General features: G+C 44.3%; 1 protein-coding gene and 1 long non-coding RNA gene across 2 annotated transcripts in view; one reads left to right on the forward strand and one right to left on the reverse strand.

Moving 5' to 3' along the window:
* Positions 1–19,737, forward strand: part of JPH2 (junctophilin 2) — a 115,786-nt gene that overhangs the window by 49,480 nt on the left and 46,569 nt on the right. The gene's annotated exons all lie outside the window — the stretch shown is intronic.
* Positions 1,046–19,402, reverse strand: LOC146348801 (uncharacterized). Its single transcript, XR_014789938.1, has 3 exons — positions 19,209–19,402; positions 12,907–13,028; positions 1,046–2,368 (listed from the first exon to the last, which is right to left on the reverse strand). It is a non-coding gene; the product is annotated as an uncharacterized LOC146348801 (long non-coding RNA).

Below are 19,737 nucleotides of genomic sequence, written 5' to 3' on the forward strand. Positions count from 1 at the left end.
ATAGTACTTACCATTTATTATAGTGCTTTCAGTGTTGAAACTGCTTCATGTACAATATCACAATAATCTTTATAGAACAGCCTATAAAGCCAGTATCATTATCTATATATTACAGATGGGGGGCGAAGAGCTGAGACTGAGATACTGACTTACCTAAGACTATCTAGAGAGTGCAGAGAAACTAACCAGGAAGCAAAAACATAGTGATCCATATCAGGACTCCTGGCTTGTTGCTCCCAAATAAGCCAGGAATTGAAAAGTAACATCTGACCCTGGCTTCAGACTATGGCTTGTTAGGGGAACAACAAATCAGGAGTCCTAGTTGATGTAAAACTCAGTTTCTGCTTCTGGTAAAACTAAGGAGTACAGAACCTTTTCCTCTGATTTTTTTTTCTTAAAAAAATGCATCAACATGTACAGTTGTGATTTTGTGGGTTTTTTGTGGTGGTGTTTCCCCCCCACCCTTGGATGACAAGAAGCACCTGCAACATCCCTTCTCCTAAGCAACTGCTTAAAAATACAGATGTTCTGCCCTCCTTAGCATCTTGTCACACTAAAGGGATGTGTGTCTCATGTTGCACTTTGGGATTAAACTTGGATCTGAAAGGCTGGAGACCACTGCTCATGTTTCATTTGAAAGATGTGCCATGTTAGGTGTGATGTTAATTTGAAAACAGCTGCTGTGGTGTTGAGGATGCTTTTTGTTGGGACTATGACTGCGAAGGAAAAGTTAAACTCTTCCCCACCACCTATGGTTCTGATCCTGCTGTTCCCCCTCCTCCCTGCACTGCTGTTTTCATAACAAAAATGTGCATGTTAATTGCATTCACACAGTTAATACCATGCCTATAGTTTGGCCTTAAGTCTGTTTACTCAATGGGGCTTACTCCCAAGTAAGTATGTACAACTATAGCCTCTTACGTTATACCATGGGTGGGGACAGGGCTGGATCAAGACATGCTGAGGCCCTACGTTAAACCATTATATTTGCATATATACATAGGCAAAGATGCAATGAGAAACAATTAAGAAAAAGATACTTTTTGCAAAAAGCTTTATTTTCATTAATACCTAGAATCATAGAATCATAGGGTTGGAAGGGGCCTACAAGGCCATCGAGTCCAACCTCCTGCTCAATGCAGGAATCCAAGTCAGAGCATCCCTGACAGATGGCTATCCAGCCTCGTCTTGAATGCCTCCAGTGTGGGAGAGCCCACCACCTCCCCAGGTAATTGGTTCCGTTGTCGTATTGCTCTAACAGTCAGGAAGTTTTTCCTGAGGTTCAGCTGGAATCTGGCTTCCTGTAACTTGAGCCCATTATTCCGTGTCCTGCACACTGGGATGATCGAGAAGAGATCCTGGCCTTCCTCTCTGTGACAACCTCTCAAGTACTTGAAGAGCGCGATCATATCTCCCCTCAGTCTTCTCTTCTCAAGGCGAAACATGCCCAGTTCTTTCAGTCTCTCTTCACAGGGCTTTGTTTCCAGTCCCCTGATCATCTTTGTTGCCCTCCTCTGAACCCTCCCCAGTTTGTCTGCATCCTTCTTAAAGTGTGGTGCCCAGCACTGGACACAGTACTCCAGATGAGGCCTAACCAGTGCTGAGTAGAGGGGAACTAGTACTTCCTGGGATTTGGAAGCTATGCTTCTATGAATGCAGCCCAAAAGAGCATTGGCCTTTTTTGCAGCCACATCACACTGTTGGCTCATATTCAGCTTGTGATCGACAACAATTCCAAGATCCTTCTCGCTTGTAGTGTTGTTGAGCCACGTATCCCCTATCTTGTAACTGTGCCTTTAAAAGAAACTGTGTTTCTTTTTCCTAGGTGCAGAACTTGGCATTTATCCCTATTCAATGTCATTCTGTTGTTTTCTGCCCAGCGCTCCAGTCTATCCAGATCACTTTGAATTTTGTTTCTGTCTTCCAAAGTATTAGCTATCCCGCCCAATTTTGTGTCATCTGCAAATTTGATCAGCATTCCCTGCACCTCCTCCTCCAAGTCATTCATAAAAATGTTGAAGAGCACTGGGCCCAGGACTGAGCCCTGCAGTACCTTATAATTTCTTATTTACCATACATGAAACTGAAGACTTTTAATTTATAGAAACACAAGAGCAATTGCAGAGATCAGAACTTAAGTTAATGGAAGTGGCAATGTAGCTTGTAACAAAAAATTAACACTGGTATTCTGTACAAAACATATACAGACTTGCAGTAATCCTAGCTTGTCTCCTCTGAGGTCTGAGGTGATGTTCGGCAATCTGTGGGTGATGTGAGTAGTCCAGCAGCCCTGGAAGGGAAGTTGATGGGATTGGGTGTGGATTGGGATGGGTAGGCCAGGGTTCAGAATTTGGGTGGTGGATGTTATCTGAAAAATTAAGCCAAAGCAGTTTCAATTATAAAAAATCTTAGTTATCTCCAAAATATTTAGAAAGCTCTCATAACATGAGACCCTAAGCCATGGCTTACTTGGCTTGTACCTAAATCTGGCACTGGGTAGGGAACATACAGCCCTCCAGATGTTCTTGGACTGCAACTCCAAGAACAGCCCTTGCCAGCATAGCCAGTGGTGAGGGATGATGATAGTTGCAGTCCAGCAACATCTGGAACCCCTTCATGGATCACTGCCTTGTTGTGGCGAAGGGGCTTGCGTAACTCAGTGAAGCCATAAGCTATGCCGTGCAGGGCCACCCAAGACGGACAGGTCATGGCAGAGAGTTCTGACAAAATGTGGTCCACTGGAGAAGGAAATGGCAACCCACTCCAGTATTCTTGCCAAGAAAACCCCATGGAACGTATCACAAGGCTAAAAGAGATGATGCCGGAAGATGAGCCCCTCAGGTCGGAAGGTGTCCAATGTGCTACTGGGGAAGAGCAGAGGGTATTTCCAAGTAGCGCCAGAAAGAGTGAAGCGGCTGGGCCAAAGCCGAAAGGACACTCAGCTGTGGATGTGTCTGGTGGTGAAAAGAAAATCCGATGCTGTAAAGAACAATATTGTTTAGGAACCTGGAATGTCAGATCAATGAATCAAGGTAAGCTGGAGGTGGTCAAACATGAGATGGCAAGACTGAACATCGACATCTTGGGAATCAGCGAACTAAAATGGACAGGCATGGGCGAATTTAATTCAGGTGACCATCATATCTACTTTTGTGGGCAAGAATCCCTTAGAAGAAATGGAGTAGCACTCATAGTCAACAAAAGGGTGGGAAAAGCAGTACTGGGGTACAATCTTAAAAATGATAGAATGATCTCAGTACGAATCCAAGGCAAACCATTCAACATCACAGTAATTCAAGTCTATGCCCCAACCACTGAGGCCGAAGAAGCTGAGGTTGATCGATTCTGTGAAGACCTACAACATCTTCTAGAACTAACACCAAAAAAAGATGTCCTCTTCATCATAGGGGATTGGAATGCTAAAGTAGGAAGTCAAGAAATCACCGGGATAACAGGCAGGCATGGCCTTGGTGTACAAAATGAAGCAGGACAAAAGCTAATAGAGTTTTGCCAAGAGAACATGCTGATCATAGCAAACACTCTTTTCCAACAGCACAAGAGGCGACTCTACACATGGACGTCACCAGATGGTCAATATCGAAATCAGATTGATTATGTCCTTTGCAACCAAAGATGGAGAAGCTCCATACAGTCAGTAAAAACAAGACCTGGAGCTGACTGTGGCTCAGATCATGAGCTGCTTCTTGCAAAATTTCGGCTTAAATTGAAGAACGTCGGGAAAACCACTAAACCGTTCAGGTATGACCTCAATCATATCCCTGATGAATATACAGTGGAGGTGAGGAATAGATTTCAGGGATTAGACCTGATAGACAGAGTACCTGAGGAACTATGGACGGAGGTCCGTAACATTGTTCAGGAGGCAGCAACGAAATCCATCCCAAAGAAAAAGAAATGCAAGAAAGCCAAGTGGCTGTCTGATGAGGCTTTACAAGTAGCTCACGAAAGAAGGGAAGCGAAAAGCAAGGGAGAAAGGGGAAGATATACCCAACTAAATGCAGAGTTCCAGAGAATAGCAAGGAGAGACAAGAAGGCCTTCTTAAATGAACAATGCAAAGAAATCGAGGAAAACAACAGAATGGGAAAGACTAGAGATCTCTTCAAGAAAATTGGAGATCTCAAGGGAACGTTTTGTGCAAAGACGGGCATGATAAAGGACAAAGAAGGCAGGGACCTCACAGAAGCAGATGAGATTAAGAAGAGGTGGCAAGAATACACAGAAGAACTATACAGGAAAGATCTGAATGTCCCTGATAGCCATGATAGTGTGGTCACTGAACTTGAGCCGGACATCCTCGAGAGTGAAGTCAAGTGGGCCTTAGGAAGCATTAGTAACAACAAAGCTAGCGGAGATGACAGTATTCCAGCCGAGCTATTTAAAATCCTAAAAGATGATGCTGTTAAAGTGCTGCATTCAATATGCCAACAAATCTGGAACACTCAACAGTGGCCACAAGACTGGAAAAGGTCAGTTTACATTCCAATTCCAAAGAAGGGCAACGCCAAAGAGTGTTCAAACTACCGCACCATTGCGCTCATTTCACATGCCAGCAAGGTGATGCTCAAAATCCTACAAGCTAGGCTTCAGCAGTATGCGAACCGAGAACTACCAGAAGTACAAGCGGGGTTTCGAAGAGGCAGAGGAACTAGAGATCAAATCGCCAACATTCGCTGCATCATGGAGAAAGCAAGAGAATTCCAGAAAAACGTCTATTTCTGCTTCATTGACTACGCTAAAGCCTTTGATTGTGTGGATCACAACAAACTGTGGCAAATTCTGAAAGTGATGGGAGTACCAGACCACCTTACCTGTCTCCTGAGAAACCTGTACGAGGGTCAAGAAGCAACAGTAAGAACCGGACATGGAACAACCGATTGGTTCCAAATTGGGAAAGGAGTACGACAAGGCTGCATATTGTCACCCTGCTTATTTAACTTATATGCAGAGTACATCATGAGAAATGCCGGGTTGGATGAATCAGAGGTCGGAATTAAGATTGCCGGGAGAATTATCAACAACCTCCGATATGCAGACGATACCACCCTAATGGCAGAAAGTGAAGAGGATCTAAAGAGCCTCTTGTTGAGGGTGAAAGAGGAGAGTGCAAAAGCTGGTTTGAAACTCAACATTAAAAAAACTAAGATCATGGCATCTGGCCCCATCACTTCCTGGCATATAGAAGGGGAAGAAATGGAAGCAGTGACAGATTTTACTTTCTTGGGCTCCAAGATCACCGCAGACGGTGACTGTAGCCATGAAATTAAAAGACGCTTGCTCCTTGGGAGGAAAGCTATGGCCAACCTAGACAGCATAGTAAGAAGCAGAGACATCACCTTGCCGACAAAGGTCCGTCTAATCAAAGCTATGGTTTTCCCAGTAGTAATGTATGGCTGTGAGAGCTGGACTATAAGGAAGGCTGAGCGCCGAAGAATTGATGCTTTCGAACTGTGGTGCTGGAGAAGACTCTTACGAGTGCCCTGGACTGCAAGGAGGTCAAATCAGTCCATCCTAAAGGAAATCAACCCTGAGTGCTCATTGGAAGGACAGATACTGAAGCTGAAGCTGAAATATTTTGGCCACCTAATGCGAAGAGAAAACTCCCTGGAAAAGACCCTGATGCTGGGAAAGACTGAAGGCAAAAGGAGAAGGGGACGGCAGAGGATGAGATGGCTAGATAGCATCACGGATGCAATGAATATGAACTTGAGCACGCTCCAGGAGAGAGCGCAGGACAGGAAGGCCTGGCGTGCTATGGTCCATGGGGTCACGAAGAGTCGGACACGACTGAACGACTGAACAACAACAACATCTGGAAGGCCATGCATTCCCTATCCCTGTACTGTACCAGTTTTAGGGCTGGTCTGAAGGGCTAGCAGTTCCTCCCACAGATTGTTTTGTGCTGTTGGATTAGGACGTGGGGAAAAGTTCTTACAAAAAAGAGACAGTATAGGGAGCCCTGTGTGTGTATGCATGCAGTCATCACTGTCAAAATTGCTACAACTTCCCTGGTTTACAGCTCATCTCTTAACTATGACACTGCAATAGGTCTTGTCCATGATGCACTAGCTCTGGACCGCATTCCAGTAGCTCGATACTTAGGGCCTGTTAAGTGCTGCTAGCTGGTGCTGTGCCCCAGGGAGTCCTCACTCAGGGCCCCTTAGTTTCTCCACTTTTTTTTTTATTGCAACCCAGTTCCTGCAAAATAAAAATTCTTATTTGGGAATTGCAAAATTCCAACACCACAATGCTATAAATCAGATTGGATTTGCAATTAATTTAAGGTGCATGACATGTGGAGACTGGCTTATTGGTCTTGTCTTGTTGTCAGCGTCCATGGAACATGGTGTAGATCAGGGGTGTGGCACCTCTTTCAGCCCGAGGGCCGAATCCAATTTTGGAGAAGCTCTCTGGGGGCTGCATTCCATTGGCAGGTGAAGCTGAAAACAAAAAGGGTGGGGGCACAGATAATAGGGGTGGGCCAAAAAATACCAACAGGTTATAGCTTACAGGTTTACTGCCAGTAACTAATCCTTTGGAGAGGCACTTCAATCTTTTACAATGGGGGAAAAACTGCACAAAAGCTGGAAAACCCCAAATGATCAGTGGTTGGGGGAAAGGGGAGGGGGCGTGGCCAGCTGGGAAACTCTGGAGGGCTGGATTTGGCCCATGAGCCTGAGGCTCCCCACCCCCAGTGTAGATTTATTTTGCAGTCTCTGTTGCTTATGGGGTATCAGAGGTGCTTATGGGCACAATCCTATGGCTGCTAGACAGTGGCTAGACGGCCATAAGATTGGTTGGTTCCTGGTAACCAACCTCGGACCCCTTGCTCTGAGGTCAGTTCCCGGAGAACCACCTCCCCAACCCCTCCCCCATCGCCTCATAGGCGGTGCAGATTGTCTCTGTGCTCATAAAAACAGCACGGAGCAGGGCAAAAGGGGGCATTTGTGGGGGTGAGGCGGGGAGTGCGGAAGTGCTGGTACGATGCTTCCTATGCATCATCAGGCCTCCCCACCCCGTGCTCCGTGAATGAAGGTTGGCTGGAGCAAAGAGGAGAGGATCCCCTCCGCGCTTCTCCTGCCATGTATTGGATAGGCGGTCATCTCCAAGTTCGGAGGCTGCTGCCTATCCACAGAGGATTGCTCCCTTAAGGGTGGAATTCTGTGTCTACTCAGAAGTAAGTTCTAATGGGTTCAGTGGGACTCATTCCCTCATAAACACGCATAGGATCTCAGCATAACAAAATTGCATGCACCTGACTGTTCAATTACATCTGTTCCATCTGGGAAGACAGTAAACACTCAGCCTTGTAAATAAGCCCACAAAAGTTACTAGCTTGCAGGGTTGGTTTATTTTTTACTAGCCAGTTGGGCCTGGCAGAGGAGGAATGGAGAGCTCCATCCTTCCTCCAACACCCACTGCATTTCTATGCTGGACGTGGAGGAGGGCCGGACCTCTTCATCGCTCACTTACCTGCATGCAATTCCTTCTCACCTATGTTTACCGGGTGAATGCTTAAATACAAAGCTGAATAACCCTGAACTGAAAGCAGGTCTTAACTGGGTTGGATGTGTACGTGTTATATAGCGATATCTCTGGAGCTTGTTCTCCAGAGACTTAAGATGAGAAGTTGCTTTTCTGTTGTGAAGGGTGAATATCATATACAGGGATTTAGATGGGGAGGATTTTATTTCCCTACAGCTGCCGGCTGGATGATATTTCACTAACTGTGCAACTCAAACTCTGAACCACTTATTCCTTTGACTCCTTCCAGGTTCCAGGTTTTAGGGGATTCTTAAGGGTTCATCCTCATCACAAAGTTTAACCAGTTTCAAACTAGTTTGTCTCCAGTGACTTTCCCCCACAAAATATCCTGGGAGTTACACTTTTGTGAGAATGCTAAGGACTCCTTAGCCCCTTAATAGAACTTCAAAGGTTTCTTAGTTTGGACCTGTGGCAGTTAAATGAGCTTGAGACTGATTTAAATGTGCAGTGAAGATATACCATTTGTGGAGTCCATGGAGGTTGTTATGCACATTAAGCTATGAGGAAAACATTACAGTCATAATGAGTGTCCCATATTTGTGACAAGCATTACAGGTAATCTACATTCTGTATGTCTAAATAAAGATGAACAGATCCTAGCATGCAGTTTCATCAGCTTACATGACAGGGGTAATTGTGCATGGAAATTATGCATAAAAGTTGTGAAATGAATGGGCAATGAATGCAATAAAAAAGGCATTCAAATGTTGAACAAATGGAGGCAGAGGGCTGAAGATGCTTCTCAGCTGGGCAGGGAGGGGGCCATTTGGACTAGGGTGGTAATCCACCACTGACCAAAAGTACACAACAGTATCATCGAATGCCCTGCCTACAAGCCACAAGTAAAAAATTAGGACATATGAACAGTACCCCAGATGAGACAAATTTATTCCAATATATAGATGTATTTATGATATAGACATATGATACAGAGATCTCAGGCATACATTCAGTGAGACCCTTGAGGACATAGGCAGGTGCCTTATGCTGGTCCATCTAGCCCAATATTGTCAACACTCACTGTCAGTGGCTTTCCAGGTTTTCAGGCATGATTTTTTCCTGCTCTTCCTGAAGATGCCAGGGATTGAACCTGGGACTTTCTGCATGCAGAGCATGTGCTCTACCACTGAGCTATGGCATAATGGCCATCAGCTAACTTCTTAATAATATTAGGGTTAGTTGAGCCTGATTGGCACTTTTTTTGAAAACCAGTTTCTCCCTTGCCTTTGTTGCCCCCTCTGTTGTTTTCTTTCTGGAAGATCATCATTGTAAACAGGCTCATTGTAAACAGATAGAGGAATATTATTTGTTGCTGTGTGTTTTTTGCCCCATATGGGGAGGAGGCATTCCTGTTTGGTTGTTCTGTTGCTGTGTGACACTCCGGATAGTGTAGACAGTCTGTCTGGACAGAAATCTGGGATTTTATCCTCAGGCTGGGGTGAGCAGTATACAACAACTGTCTTGTCAAAATGTCAGAAGCCATTGCAAGAAGGGAAAGAGGGCTGCCTAAAAATCCTAAAATCCCAAATGCCTTCCTGAACCCCTGCCCCCCCACATTTTTAGCTTGCCTCCTTGTGGGCTGTATGGTCCCAGTTAAGAATCAGTGGTCTAGGGCAACCCTGATTATGTGCATAAATCCAGGTCTAAGTTCCCTTCCATCTCTTAACATGTGGCCCTCATTGTGCTGTGCTGGAAACTGGAGTTTGGGCAGTTCTGTTTCTTGGAACCACAACACTTCTTACTTCCCAAAGCATGAGCTTCACAGTATACTAATCAGTGGTTCTCTGCCAGAATCTAAGCCTTGAGCATCGTGTCTACTCCTTTGCTATGGCAACCCTTGAAGCGGTAGCTACTCAATCATAATGGCTTGTGCCAACAACACCACAGTTTGCCAAGTCACCCAAGCCCTTTGCTTTCCAATGTAGTGGTGGGCGTGGATGTCTGAGAGGCAGGAGGAGAGTGGCTGCTTTGTGCGACTGCTGGTTGGCAACATTAGGGGAGAAAGTGAACCGGGAATCCATAAAGCATTTTATGGATTCTCTGGCTGACCTTAAAGTCACTGAGCTTAAACAAAAAGAGTCCACAGTAAGGTTACAACTTGAAGAGGCTAAGTTAAGAGTTCATTAGCAAATCTGATAATGTCTCCCTTGAGTTGAATAGGGATTACAAATGGTTTGCTCACTACAGAAAGTAATTGTTGAGCCCTGCTGTCCCCAACCCCAACATTAATATTGTCTTTGCAGCTGTACTACACAGGATTTCACCCCTTGATATACGACTTGGGGGAACTCTGTGTGCCCCCTGGCAACGGTAAAGGGCTGCTATCTTTGTTCCCATAGGCATCAGAATGATTGGGATACACGGAACTCAGCTACTGTATTCCCTTGCATTTTCTTTGCCTTTTGGCTTGGCTTTGCAAAATTGTTCTTCTCAATGGTGTACTCATATATAAAGTTAGCACGCTTCCCTGAGAGGTTGCAGGGACAGTGCTTACCAGGGTTTGGCTTCCTTTGGAAGGAGAGATCACCAGTGACTTAATGCTGTTTTGTAGCTTGGGGGTTTATTTACAAGTAGAGCACAAGGGGACACAAACAGCTTAAGCGCCAGAGCCAACTTAAGCACTGTGACCAGACTAAGCAGTGGAGGGTGGTGGCTCCCATGTCAGTGGGGTGGGAATCAACTCTGGGTTTCAGACAGAACCAGTCAGAACTCTAAAGGAGCTTTCCAGACCATATCAGGCTCTAGCCTATGATAGTTCTTGGCACAATAACTGTGCTTGCCTTTATAGTGTCACAGAGCTCTTTCAACAAAGAGTCTTGTGGCACCTTAAAGACTAACAACATGGCAACCCCTTCGGAAACAGAGCTCTTTATTGTTTCTGCTCTATCAGCCCACCCCAGCCTGGTGCCCTCTGGCTGTGTTGGACTTTGGCTACCGCAATCCCCAGACAGCAGGGCAGTTGTAGTCTAAGTTTGTGGGAGGGCACCAAGTTGGGGAAGTCTGTACTATATTCTTTGAGAGAGACCCTCCTGCTCCAGACTATGGAAAGGATAGTTTTATTTCCCAAACAAAAACCACCAAAGGGAGATGATCTGGGAGACACATCTGCGAAGGACAGTTTTCAGGCAGGGATCAGGGCTTGCTAATCCAAGGTGTGTACTAAAGATGGCCACTTACGCATCACCCAAAAAGAGGAAATGCATCACCAAAAAAGAAGACAAGAGTACACAGATTTATATAAAATTTGCATATGTTAATTTGTATGCATAAATGCACACATTAAGAAATAATTACTATAATTGAAATAGCAGTACAGTACATCACACCAGAATGGGGAAGGCTGTGACCAGGTGAACTTTGCTCCTGCTCAGACTGCTGTCCGCATGCTACGTGTTGATGGGCTTCATGGCCCCGGCTTTCCCTTCTTATGGTTCTTTATCTTTAAACAAGACTTGGACTCAGTGGGGGCTGGTTGCTCCGATTTTGGTGGGGCGATAATCCATTCCAGGTTTTAGTCAGAATTCGAAAGGAGCTATCCAAGATGCTGAACCAATTTTGGGGATAGGTTTCAGCACCTTGGATAGCTGCTTGAGGGTTCTGGCTGGTTCCGACTGAAACCTGGAACGGATGCATGGCCTCACCGAAATCCGAGCCACCAGCCTCCACTGCTTGGACTGGTTTAAAAATGGGTAGGTGAGAATTTTGTTTCAGTTCATTGATGATACAAATTTATCAAAATTTGCAAATTTCTTCATATTTGGGATGGAAACAATGTGAGCTTAACAAACTGTGGGAGAAACAAATGGACAGGTTAATCCGTCCAGGCCCAGGGCTTTGACTGCTTAACTATGAGTGCTGAATTAGGGTTGCTACTTCTTTTCTTCTGATAGGCTCCTCATGAACAGCTGTATGGCAGGCAGGTACAACACGGTCCTCTCCATGCAAGGAATAGCTGTACCTTATGCATTTGGACCATGCAGATGGGTAATTTTGTTTCATTTCATTTTTTATAAGAATTTAACAAAATTTGCAAATCTCTTCAAGTTGAGATATTACAAATTTGAATGTGGGAGAAAGTGAAACTGACAGCTCAGTCCCTCCCTAGAATGGACAACCATTCAGACAGAGGACACCTTCAAACAGAGGACTGTCCTCTAATAGCCCTTGAAACAGAGGACTGCCCTCCATAATTCAAGACACATGGCTACTCTAAGGGATGTTGGAGAACTCTGCAGTGGATTCAAATGAATTTGGATTTCTATGAATCCGAACTGTGGATTCTGCAGTGGACTGGCTTCTTCTGAGTCACATGGATTCAGCTGACTTTTTACTTTCAGGGGGTATTTGTGCAAATGTGCATTAGCGTAAATGAAAAGGAATTCTTGTATATCCCTAAAAAAAATCCAGTTCCATCAATGAGTGGATGATGGAAAAAAAGACGTCTGACAATCTGTGAAACACAGACGGAACAGATTTAACAAAATCCATATATCCCTAGGTATTCTACATGTAGCTGTGCCCATTCTGTGTTGGACCATAGTCCATCTTGTTTTCATAGCAGAAAGGGTGGGATGGGGAATTGGATATGGTCTATGCATGGTGCAGACCACATAGACAAAAAGCCACTCCACATAATCCTTTTATTATCTTTTACAGGAATCTCACTTTGGTTGTTTTTATGCATTTTGTCGCCCATATTAATAGCTCATCGGTGATGCCTCAGGCAGTCTGCAATAGGTACCCACAACAGTCGGACAAAAATATAAACATCTCTAACATGGGAAGTCCACTTATGCATTGCAAAAAAAGAAGAAAGGCATCGCCCCAAAAGAGGACACACATTTGCATAACATTTGCATATGCAAATCTATATTTATAGGTACACATTTAGAAATAATAACTATAATTTAAATAGAAACACAGGATATTTCACCACAGTGAAAATAGAAATACAAGATATTTCACCATAGTGGAGAAGACTAACTAGTTGATCTGTGTGCCTACACATTCTGCTATCCATTTGCTAACTGTTGATGGGTAACTTCCAAGCCCCTGCCTGCTCACCCTTCTTACAGTTTCTTATGGTTCTTTAAACCTCACTTAGACTTTACAGCCATTCAATAGAAGACACTTTCAAACAGAGGACTGTCCTTTGACCGCTCTTCACAATAGAGGACAGTCACCGGTAAAGTAAGACACCTAGCCTACTCTAACATGAGCATTGGTTGTTGTATTTTGAGGGGATTTTGGGGGATTTTAACAGGTGTATCCTAGGGTACTATGAAAACCAGAAAGAAGTGGTTTGCCAGCAACAGCAAGGTAAAGAGAGAACAAGTACATACCACGCACAGCAAGAACAGGACAGGTACACTTCCACCTCTCAAAAGCACATCCAAAGACAAGCAGAAAAGACAGGGCCCGTCTTCTTTTGGCTCCCTTCTCTCTGGCCTTCCTTTGCTGATGCCTTTGAATTAAAAGCATTAAAAGGCTGAGGACCCCTATGTCATTGAAAGAGCCTGGCCACCTCAAAATCTCCTGGAGCTCAAGGCCTGTGATTATCTAAAAATGCAAACCTTGCTACAGCATCTGTGCAAAGGAAACTACGCTGACATATCTCAGTTTCTCTACTGAGCCAGGTTTTCATCTATTCATCCATCCCAGCAGCTATAAAAGCTGGCTTGGTTGTGAATTGTGCTGGCCTGGTCCAGAATCACATCAACATCTTTTGCTTTGCACAGACTATATCGGAAGCTTTGCATTTTGAGATGCTGCTACTGCTTGTACATAGTTGTGCTTTTTCTTTCTTGAATGTGGTATTCTATCAGTAAGAGGGGCTCTCCAGCTCCCCAGCTCCTTTTATATGTGTTCAAGAGCAAGCATTGTGTCCTGCCAGGATGTTCCTTTGCTCTATGAACTGCATCATCTATTGGATACAGCCAGGCCTAGTTATTTATTTAGGGATCATTTAGTAACTGGAAGAATCATAACAGCAAAGAAAAACAGAAAATTTCCTGAGGTAGAGAAATGGACTGTCTGACCAACCGAAACTTTGGTTTCATTATGGGAAGTTCTTATCTAAAAACTTATTTTAGTAGTAGTAGAAAGTAGAAGAAAAAAGTGGAAAGTTTTTTTTAAAGTAGAAAACTAAATGAGAAAGTAAATCAAGTGGTGTTTTTGTAAACTAAGAAATATGACTATATTTAAAACAACAGGAAGCTTCAATCAGAATAGGTTGGCTTTGTGGATTGAACCTGTCTATTGCTGCTTGCTTTTTCTGACTCGTTGTTGTTGTTCAGTCGTTCAGTCGTGTCCGACTCTTCGTGACCCCATGGACCATAGCACGCCAGGCCTTCCTGTCCTGCGCTCTCTCCCGGAGCGTGCTCAAGTTCATATTCATTGCATCCGTGATGCTATCTAGCCATCTCATCCTCTGCCGTCCCCTTCTCCTTTTGCCTTCAGTCTTTCCCAACATCAGGGTCTTTTCCAGGGAGTTTTCTCTTCGCATTAGGTGGCCAAAATATTGGAGCTTCAGCTTCATTATCTGTCCTTCCAATGAGCACTCAGGGCTGATTTCCTTTAGGATGGACTGATTTGACCTCCTTGCAGTCCAGGGGACTCGTAAGAGTCTTCTCCAGCACCACAGTTCGAAAGCATCAATTCTTCGGCGCTCAGCCTTCCTGATAGTCCAGCTCTCACAGCCATACATTACTACTGGGAAAACCATAGCTTTGATTAGACGGACCTTTGTCGGCAAGGTGATGTCTCTGCTTCTTACTATGCTGTCTAGGTTTGCCATAGCTTTCCTCCCAAGGAGCAAGCGTCTTTTAATTTCATGGCTACAGTCACCGTCTGCGGTGATCTTGGAGCCCAAGAAAGTAAAATCTGTCACTGCTTCCATTTCTTCCCCTTCTATATGCCAGGAAGTGATAGGGCCAGATGACATGATCTTCGTTTTTTTAATGTTGAGTTTCAAACCAGCTTTTGCACTCTCCTCTTTCACCCTCAACAAGAGGCTCTTGAGATCCTCTTCGCTTTCTGCCATTAGGGTGGTATCGTCTGCATATCGGAGGTTGTTGATAATTCTCCCGGCAATCTTAATTCCGACCTCTGATTCATCCAACCCGGCGTTTCTCATGATGTACTCTGCATATAAGTTAAATAAGCAGGGTGACAATATGCAGCCTTGTCGTACTCCTTTCCCAATTTTGAACCACTCGGTTGTTCCATGTCTGGTTCTTACTGTTGCTACTTGACCCTCGTACAAGTTTCTCAGGAGACAGGTAAGGTGGTCTGGTACTCCCATCACTTTCAGAATTTGCCAGAGTTTGTTGTGATCCACACAATCAAAGGCTTTAGCATAGTCAATGAAGCAGAAATAGACGTTTTTCTGGAATTCTCTTGCTTTCTCCATGATGCAGCGAATGTTGGCGATTTGATCTCTAGTTCCTCTGCCTCTTCGAAACCCAGCTTGTACTTCCGGTAGTTCTCGGTTCGCATACTGCTGAAGCCTAGCTTGTAGGATTTTGAGCATCACCTTGCTGGCATGTGAAATGAGTGCAATGGTGCGGTAGTTTGAACACTCTTTGGCGTTGCCCTTCTTTGGAATTGGAATGTAAACTGACCTTTTCCAGTCTTGTGGCCACTGTTGAGTGTTCCAGATTTGTTGGCATATTGAATGCAGCACTTTAACAGCATCATCTTTTAGGATTTTAAATAGCTCGGCTGGAATACTGTCATCTCCGCTAGCTTTGTTGTTACTAATGCTTCCTAAGGCCCACTTGACTTCACTCTCGAGGATGTCCGGCTCAAGTTCAGTGACCGCATTATCATGGCTATCAGGGACATTCAGATCTTTCCTGTATAGTTCTTCTGTGTATTCTTGCCACCTCTTCTTAATCTCATCTGCTTCTGTGAGGTCCCTGCCTTCTTTGTCCTTTATCATGCCCGTCTTTGCACAAAACGTTCCCTTGAGATCTCCAATTTTCTTGAAGAGATCTCTAGTCTTTCCCATTCTGTTGTTTTCCTCGATTTCTTTGCATTGTTCATTTAAGAAGGCCTTCTTGTCTCTCCTTGCTATTCTCTGGAACTCTGCATTCAGTTGGGTATATCTTCCCCTTTCTCCTTTGCATTTCGCTTCCCTTCTTTCGTGAGCTACTTGTAAAGCCTCATCAGACAGCCACTTGGCTTTCTTGCATTTCTTTTTCTTTGGGACGGATTTCGTTGCTGCCTCCTGAACAATGTTACGGACCTCCGTCCATAGTTCCTCAGGCACTCTGTCTATCAGGTCTAATCCCTGAAATCTATTCCTCACCTCCACTGTATATTCATCAGGGATATGATTTAGGTCATACCTGAAAGGTTTAGTGGCTTTCCCTACGTTCTTCAATTTAAGCCGAAATTTTGCAAGAAGCAGCTCATGATCTGAGCCACAGTCAGCTCCAGGTCTTGTTTTTACTGACTGTATGGAGCTTCTCCATCGTTGGCTGCAAAGGACATAATCAATCTGATTTCGATATTGACCATCTGGTGACGTCCATGTGTAGAGTCGCCTCTTGTGCTGTTGGAAAAGAGTGTTTGCTATGATCAGCATGTTCTCTTGGCAAAACTCTATTAGCTTTTGCCCTGCTTCATTTTGTACACCAAGGCCATGCCTGCCTGTTATCCCGGTGATTTCTTGACTTCCTACTTTAGCATTCCAATCCCCTATGATGAAGAGGACATCTTTTTTTGGTGTTAGTTCTAGAAGGTGTTGTAGGTCTTCATAGAACACATCAACCTCAGCTTCTTCGGCCTCAGTGGTTGGGGCATAGACTTGAATTACTGTGATGTTGAATGGTTTGCCTTGGATTCGTACTGAGATCATTCTATCATTTTTAAGATTGTACCCCAGTACTGCTTTTCCCACCCTTTTGTTGACTATGAGTGCTACTCCATTTCTTCTAAGGGATTCTTGCCCACAATAGTAGATATGATGGTCACCTGAATTAAATTCGCCCATGCCTGTCCATTTGAGTTCGCTGATTCCCAAGATGTCGATGTTCAATCTTGCCATCTCATGTTTGACCACCTCCAGCTTACCTTGATTCATTGATCTGACATTCCAGGTTCCTAAACAATATTGTTCTTTACAGCATCGGATTTTCTTTTTCTGACTCACAGGAGATATATTCCTTTATAATTGGAAGATGATAGAAAGAATGCACTCTTTATGGACAAAGCAGCACTCATATGAAGCTCCTCATATATGTAAATAATGAGAAAGGCCCCTGCTTTACATGCTTTGGGGGTACTGACACTCAGAAGGTATTTAAAGAAAGGAAGGCCTTTTCGGTGGTTGCCCCTTCCTTGCCTCAGGTTTTGTGTGTCATTTGTGCTTTTAATTGTGTGTTTAATTTGGATCATTTTAGTTGAATCATTTCAATAGTTTTATTGTATTTTATTGTTTTATATAAACTGCCTTGAGGATCTTTCTGGACTGAAAGTTGGGGTAGAATTTAGAAATTAAATAACTATAATTGATATAACATACTGCTGCCAAGCAAGCTGAAACACTGCTTCAGTGTAGGAGAGAATTTGACATTTATTTGGAGTGCTGCTTCAAAAAGCTTGTGCCATTGGTGTCTAGTGGATTTTGGTATCTAGTACTATCACTGTCATGGAAGGCTTAGAAGATCTACCAGTCGGGAACCTAGACAAGAACTTATGTTTCTCTAAAACAAGGAGTTCTTCCACACTAGGCATTTGATGTAGAATTGCCATGCTTTGTTCACTCATTTTTTACAGGTCATCCTCACAACACCATCACCCTATCATTGTCATCCTGTATTTTCATTATGGTTCATCCATCTTTTCTCAGACCACAGAAAGTCTGACCCCCCCCCCCCAAGACTAAAAGAGCAGCACAATCCCCAAAGGTGTAGATGCCTATAGCACGACTTTTTGAAAGGGTGGGATTTTGACATGGCAGTGATACTTTTGGTAGTATGGAAAGTCAGTTGCAAATCCACTTGTAGCTTACAATGGAAGACCAACTGACTGGGTCGTGCTAGGAACCACCTGTACAGAAGTAGTCAAGGACAGAATAGCAGCAGGAAGCTCAAGACTCTATCCAAATACAGCTACATCTAATGCCATTGACTGATTAAATGATATCCACACAGCAACATTAGAAAAGATGCAGAATTTTTCAAGAAAATATAAAAAGCAGCAAGACTATCAGCTCCCCATCCCATTGTCTAACTCTCACCCTTCCCCACATTCTGCCATTTCAGGAATCTTTACCTATTTTTTTTTTTTAAATTTCTCACTGGGTATTCATTCCCCTGCCATGCAAAGCTATTCTAGCAGTGGAGGCTGGTGGCTCCGATGTCAGTGGGGTGGTGGATCCGCTCTGGGTTTCAGTCAGAACCAGTCAGTAAAGAACCAGTAAAGGAGCTATCCAAAGCATGAAGCTCCTTTAAAGTTCTGACTGGTTCTGACTGAAACCTTGAGCGGATTCACCGCCCCACTGACATCAGAGCCACCAGCCTCCACTATAATCTACAGTACTCATCTGGCTCCTTAAAAAAAAAAAAGTTTGCAACAGAATGGTTATCTTTTTGCAGCAAGGACATCCATGATATGAGGACAGGATATTAAGTGTGTGCAGTTTAGTAGTTAGAGCACCCTTCCCGAAGCTGTTGCCCTCCGGATGTGTTGGACAGTAACTTCCATGACTGTCCCTGGAGTTGCTGTCCAACACATCTGGAGGGCAACCAGTTGGGTAAGGCAGAGTTAGACTGTCAGGCTAGGACTGGATTGACCTAGGATCAAATCCCCACTCGGCCATGAAGTCATCCTAGCCTACCATACAGGGCTATTGTGACTACAAAACAGGTTGGGAGACAGCCACACACACGCTGTCCTGAATGCCTTAGTAGAAGGGCAGCAGGATAAAAGCATAATAAATAGATGAATACAAACACTGTACTGCTGGCACAGGATTGGGGGTAGCTCGATCGTACCTCTAAGGACAGAGGTTTAATCCCAGAATGCTTTGTGCATGAAGTTCTGTGCTGAATTGTTGAGCCTTAAGAACATAAGGAGAGCCCTGCTGGATCAGACCAAGGGTCCATCTAGTCCAGCATTCTGTTCACACAGGGGCCAACCAGCTGTCGACCGGAAACCCACAAGCAGGGCATGAGCACACAGCACTGTCCCACCCATGTTCCCCAGCAACTGGTGTACAGAGGCTCACTGCCTCTGGTACTGGAGGTAGCACATAGCCATCAGGACTAGCAGCCATTGATAGCCTTTTCCTCCAGGGATTTGTCCAATCCCCTTTTAAAGCCATCCAAACTGGTGGCCATCGCTACATCCTGTGGTAGCAAATGCCATAGTTTAGCTATGTGCTGTGTGAAGAAGTACTTCTGTTGCAGCTCTTTGTGTGGATGAGCAGGCAAGCTGCCTTTCAGTTTAAACTGTGAGCAGCCGTAGCACAATTGTCAAGGCCACTTCCGCTTGCCTGCACGGTTCTCCCCCACATGCATGCATGTTCTTTCTAGGCTTATTGCCCAAAGTGGGATATTCTTTGGCTGTTGGAGGGAAAAGAGCCTTAGTTTGCCCCTCTTATTTCACCCACAGCCGGGCCTACAAAAGACATTACCTGAACTGCTTTGGATCTCCTTCCTTTCTGAATTCACATGCTGCTTCTGCACCGGCCCAAGGGCTGATAGTTTTGATTATTTGATCTTTTTTGCAATGCTGCGGACGTGGAGGGAAGCGTTATCTTTGTTGCTGCTAATCACAACAGCAGGTGGAAGTAAAGCAGCAAGCCAAAGAGATGAGCCAGGGAAAAGCAGAAAGTGACTCTGCCTTTTCCCAGTTGACCTTTCACCCTGAATTTCTTTGCTTTCTTTAAGGTCGAACTTGAAAAAGATGAGGTCCTGGGCAATTCTGAGCTATTCACTCTTCCTGTGGCCATAAACGGTAATCTGATGATGAGTAAAGCCAGGCTGGGGAGCCACATTTCCTAAATTCCTTCTACTTAATACCTCACATATCTTTAGATCTTTGATGGGCTACACATCTCAAGAGGTTGTATATAGCAGCCTGCCTTCATCTTTGCAATGCATGGCCTTTGGAGGTTGCAGAGCCCTAAGTACAGTTTGCAATATTAAGACCAGATCTACATA

Source organism: Heloderma suspectum, chromosome 4 (genome assembly GCF_057233095.1).
Source record: "Heloderma suspectum isolate Gila_16-S chromosome 4, 16-S_ref, whole genome shotgun sequence".
In the NCBI taxonomy this organism is placed as follows: Eukaryota; Metazoa; Chordata; class Lepidosauria; order Squamata; family Helodermatidae; genus Heloderma; species Heloderma suspectum.